At 49.1% G+C, this 4,972-nt stretch overlaps 1 long non-coding RNA gene across 1 annotated transcript; it reads right to left on the bottom strand.

Annotated features, from left to right (window-relative positions):
- Nucleotides 1–1,416: 1,416 nt before the first annotated feature.
- Nucleotides 1,417–4,475, bottom strand: LOC134487070 (uncharacterized). The gene is made up of 2 exons (XR_010066788.1): nucleotides 3,535–4,475; nucleotides 1,417–2,280 (listed from the first exon to the last, which is right to left on the bottom strand). It is a non-coding gene; the product is annotated as an uncharacterized LOC134487070 (long non-coding RNA).
- Between the last annotated feature and the right edge of the window lie 497 nt (nucleotides 4,476–4,972).

The following is a 4,972-nucleotide window of genomic DNA, read 5'->3' as shown; positions in this document are numbered from 1 at the left end:
AAGTTCTCACACTTGCACAGGAAGCATTGCACTGACAGAGCCAGCTCCCTGGTCCAAACACCCTTCCCATCTCCTGCTGAGCCTTCTTGTCAGCTACATGGCTTTATTTGTTTGAGACACTGTCTCTCATTAGCCTAGAACTTGATAGTAGGCAGGCTGCTGGCCAGTGAGTTCCAGTATCCTCCTGGCTCTGCCTCCCCAGAGCTGGGATTGTACAAAGCTGGCTTTTCCCCATGGGTTCTGAGGATCCAACTCAGGTTCCCATGCTTTTACAGAAAACATTTTACCACCCGAGCCATCTCCCAGGCTCAGGAATGCATCTGTGTCAGGAACCCTCCACTCCCCCAGCCCCACCCACCTCTTCTACCACCTTAGCTGGGTTCGACAGGTGGCTGAGTCTATCTGTGTCCATGTGTTTGTAAAACAAGAAGTAGACTCCAAAAAGGCTCATGGCTTTATTGTGGGCTATTAAAAAAAAAAATAGTCTCAAACAACCGGAGTTCCTATTAGAACTTAAGGAATGAGGAAAACACTACATTCCTGGTTTTCTTTATTTTTACTATCTCTTAACTGAAATTCACCATTCTTTAGATACTCTGAAGCCACGCTAATCGTGCTATGCTTGTCTCCAGTAACTGTCACAGACATTTTCTTACCACAAGTCAGAGGCTACAGCCTCAGACACTCACCAATTATAACCTTACCCAAAATATTTCCTTCCTCCCTTCCTTCCTTCCTTCCTTCCTTTCTTCCTTCCAAGGCCATCATACATGTCAGCAGGCTCTTTACCACTGAGCTACGCCCTCTAGGATGCAGTTTTAAACTGTAATAATGAACCAGGCATGAGAGTACACACTATGATCTTAGTGCTGTGGGAGGCCCCGACAGGGTGCTGGCTGCTCTTATGTCAGCTTGACACACAAACTCGAGTTGTCAGAGCCTCAGTTTAGAAAACACTTCCCTAAGACCCAGCTACAGGGCATTTTCCCAATTAGTGGTTGATGGGGGTGGGCAGCACACTGTAGGTAAGGCCACACCTAGACTGGTGGTCCTGGGTTCTATAAGAGAGCAGGTGGTGCAAGCCATAGGGAGCAAGCCAGTAAGCAGCATCCCTCTATGGCCTCCGAGTCAACTCCTGCCTCCTCCAGGGTTCCTGCCCTGCTTGCTGTCAGTCCTGACTTCCTTCAATGAAGAATGATGCCAAGGAAGTGCAAGTCAAATAAACCCTGTCCTCCCCAAGTTGCTTGATTGCTGTCACAGTAATGGTAATCCTAACTAGGACATAGGGTGTCAGGATTTCTAGGCTAGTGAGAGCTATATACTGAGTCTGGGGCCAGCTGAAACTGTATAACAAGATCCTGTCTCAAAAAAAAATCCTTCCAATGTTGACTTCCACATGAACAAATATTCGCAAAATACACACAGCAGGGTTGTATTTATATACATTTCAAATATAGGTAAAATAAAAATAAAACTATTCTGTCACGTGTGTGTGTATATATTCGTGTGTGTGTGTGTGTGTGTGTGTGTTCATGTGTGTTTCATGCATGTTCCATCACTTGGTTGTAAAAACAGTGCAGGGGCAGGGCAAACATCCAGAGGCAAAGGTGACAGCCCTCAACCTGACCCATGCATGACGGGTCCACCTTCCAAAACCCAGTTTTGCTGAGCAGGCCAATGTGTTTTCCATTTAACGTGCCGGCTCTCACTTTACTAAGTTCTGAAGTTCTGCATGTCTTGTTTATCCAAGATTGTTCTCTCATTCTCCTAGGCGTCCCCCGCCCAACAGTGGGCCCAGAGAGAGAGAGAGAGAGAGAGAGAGAGAGAGAGAGAGAGCGCGAGCCTTCAAGGTGCTCATTTGGCTGTCAACCGATTGCCTTGAAATTCCATCTGACAAGCATCTATGCCTCTTCCTACAAATTAGAACCACCCTGGGTGGTGCTCCATTTTGCAGATGAAGAAACTGAAGACCAGAAAGGTCAGGGTGAATTGTCCACAGATGCACAGCAAAGAGCTCAGGGGCAGAACTAGTGCCCACTTGTCTGCCCCTCCCGTTCCCAGCCCTCTTCTCAGCCTCCAATCCAGAAAATCTGTTCTGAGCTCTGTGCCTAAATGAAAGGCCCTCCCACCCCGACTTGCTCCTGCTGAGAGTCCAGTGGCCTCTTCCGATCCAGATGGGGCAGCCATTGCTCAAGGCAGTGAGCAGGGACAACCGCAGCTCCCGCACGACTTATTGCGCCATCACTCTCTCCCTGTCAGGTCTTATTGCACCAGCATCTCCTAAATGACAAAGTTGGATTCATTAACTGTAAATTCAATCAAACTTGAAAGAGAGAGAAAATAAAAGTGACTTGGAACAAGAGGGATGGAGGGTGCTGGTAGGCAACACGGAAGCGGCCCAGGCCCCTTGAGAAGGCAGGACCTACCTAAGCTCTGGGGGCGGGGGGGGGGGTGTACAGCTGCCCCCCAGCCAGGGTGAGGCCTTGGGACCTCACCCAGCCTGGGTGTGCTCCTCTGTAAGTGGGGATTACAAATGAGTGGAGGAGGAGATGGGGGAGGGGCTGTTACTGGGAAGGAAGGAAGCAGTGGTCAGGGATGTGTTTACTAGATCTTTCCCACTTCCAAGTACCAGGTCACAGACAGAGGCACTCTGGTGAGGGGATCCCTGTCTTGCGGCTGAGAAGAGGGAGCAGACCGGGAGCAGACCTTAGACTGCACAGCTGGAACTGCCCTTGTTGCCGGGGGAGGGTTTCTCAGATCTCAACTGTGCATTTCTGACTCACAAGAGGAATGCCTTCATGTCTTGGGAAATGGCTCAGTGGGTAAAGTGCTTGCTTTGCAAGTGTGAGGACCTAAGTTTCGATCCCAGACCCCCACATAAATGTGACTGTAAACCCAGTGCTTCCAAGGCAAGATGGGGAACGGAGACAGAATGGTGAAAGCCAGCTAGCAGAGTGTTCAGAGCAGCAAGCAAGAAACACTGCTGCAAACAAGGTGGGAGGAAAGGCTGCCCTCTGACCTCTACACACACGCATGATACATGTACACCTGCAAGCATATACACACACCACACACAAGCGTACACACAAGGAACACAAGCCGAGAATGTGTTTTCTGTCAGGTTGTGTGTATAAAAATGGAACCATTTTATACTGAAGTAGATATATGCTATTTTTATTGTTATAGGGAATTGACTTTATGACCTACTATTTATGAATGCCTTAGCCAAGGTAACACAGCAGCTGGAGGTGCAAACAGGGCTAGACTGTGCCGGATGCTTCTGATAGCCATCTTTGTCTGATCTACAGGGCCTATTGGGTAAACACCCATCCTGAAGCAGAGAGAGAGAGAGAGAGAGAGAGAGAGAGAGAGAGAGAGAGAGAGAGAGAGAGAGAAAATGTTGCTACATGAGGCTGGAAAGCACAGGCAGGCTGCAACTGTAAGACTCAGAGGAAAGGGCTCCCATAAGCCGTTGCACATCACGGGAGTCTAATAAATAGGGGTCGAGTGAGGGCATTGAGCAAGCGAGCCAACCTGGTCTGATCCTGATTCTGCCATTGTGGTGTCCTGGGCCGTTGGAAGGGACACGTCTCTCCGAGTTTCCTTTTTGCCTTTACAGGTGTGTGGAGTGTGTGGAAAGTTAATGTCCCCTACACGTGGTTGAGAAGGGATGCTCAAAGTTCCTTTGGACCTCCCACGGGCGCTTTGAAGCAGTGCCACCTACTGGTCACCCCCTCTCATTACACCCTATCGGTTGGGAGGGTTCTATATTCACCCACATCGGGCAAGTTTTCTGAATCTCAGAACAATTTTGTAGGAAAAGCAAATGTCCTTAATTTACCTTATGTATGAGGTGACGGGGGAGGAGGAGGCAGAAAGGTTAAGTGGATTATTCAAGGACATACGGGAAACCCACATGGATGTCCTGGCTCTCAACCCAAAGTTGAGATTCAGCTTTAAGTGTCAAAACCCAGTAGTCTGCCCAGCTCTAGGCTGGATGTGGACCCAGTCTGGGCAGAGGGAAGGGAGATAACAGCGAATATGGATGGTGGCACGATGTGGTACACTTCCTACTGATTAGCTTGCTTCAGGTTTCCAGGAAACCCGAGTGGAGGAATGGTGTCACCAGACTGGGACAATCACCTGGCTGACATTGGTCCCTGCTCAGAGCTTAGAAGGCACTGTTGGTTTCCTGGAGTGAATGAGACATGGCTTCGTGGTGGCTGGAGGGCTGTCTGGAAAGTCAGACTCCGCCCCTGTCACCTTATTGGCCATATGAGCTTGGGCATGTAGGAGAAACTGTCCACAAAGTAGGGAGTCTGCTTCTTCGTTGTAGGATGCAGACATCGGTCACATCTTAGCTCACTGCATGCTGTATGGATCGAGGGAGGTGATATCATAAGGCATCCGGGCACCTGGTACAAGACACTTAGCAAACAGGTAAACACTCCTGTCAGCGTTGAAACCTTTATACCACAGCAACCTGGGTTCCACTGCTCTTTGTCTCTGGATTCTTTAGTGACCTTGGCAACATACCCCTCAGTCCTCCCTCCATCCTCCCTGAACTCCTCCCCTCTCCTGAGTCTTCTCCATCCAAGTAGCTGGGTTGTTCTGCTGAGCTGTCCCTCTGGCTACATGGTGACTATGTCACTGTGGAAGGCCACATTCAAGGTCAGCGGGAGGTGGGTTTGGCTAGGACCCATCTGCATCTCTGGTCGGAATGACTCTTTTCTTTCTGTTCTTCTTGGAACTATTTTAAATAGCAAGGTCAAGCAAGCAGGAGTACAAATCAATTCAAACAAAAGCGCTGAGGCTCATACCCTTGAACTCCGGGGACTTAAAATAGCTTCCCCATCATCCACAGCCAAATGCCCAATATCTGGGATCCCTGTCATCACAGACTAATAAACTTTCCTCATGGAAACTGAACAGAAAGAAACCGCAGAGTAAAACTGGCTGAGAGGCCGGCTTG

The sequence above is a fragment of the Rattus norvegicus genome, chromosome 5, assembly GCF_036323735.1.
Source record: "Rattus norvegicus strain BN/NHsdMcwi chromosome 5, GRCr8, whole genome shotgun sequence".
Lineage (NCBI taxonomy): Eukaryota > Metazoa > Chordata > Mammalia > Rodentia > Muridae > Rattus > Rattus norvegicus.
The sequence above is the reverse complement of the archived record's forward strand: the minus strand, read 5'-3'. Positions and strand labels throughout refer to the sequence as shown.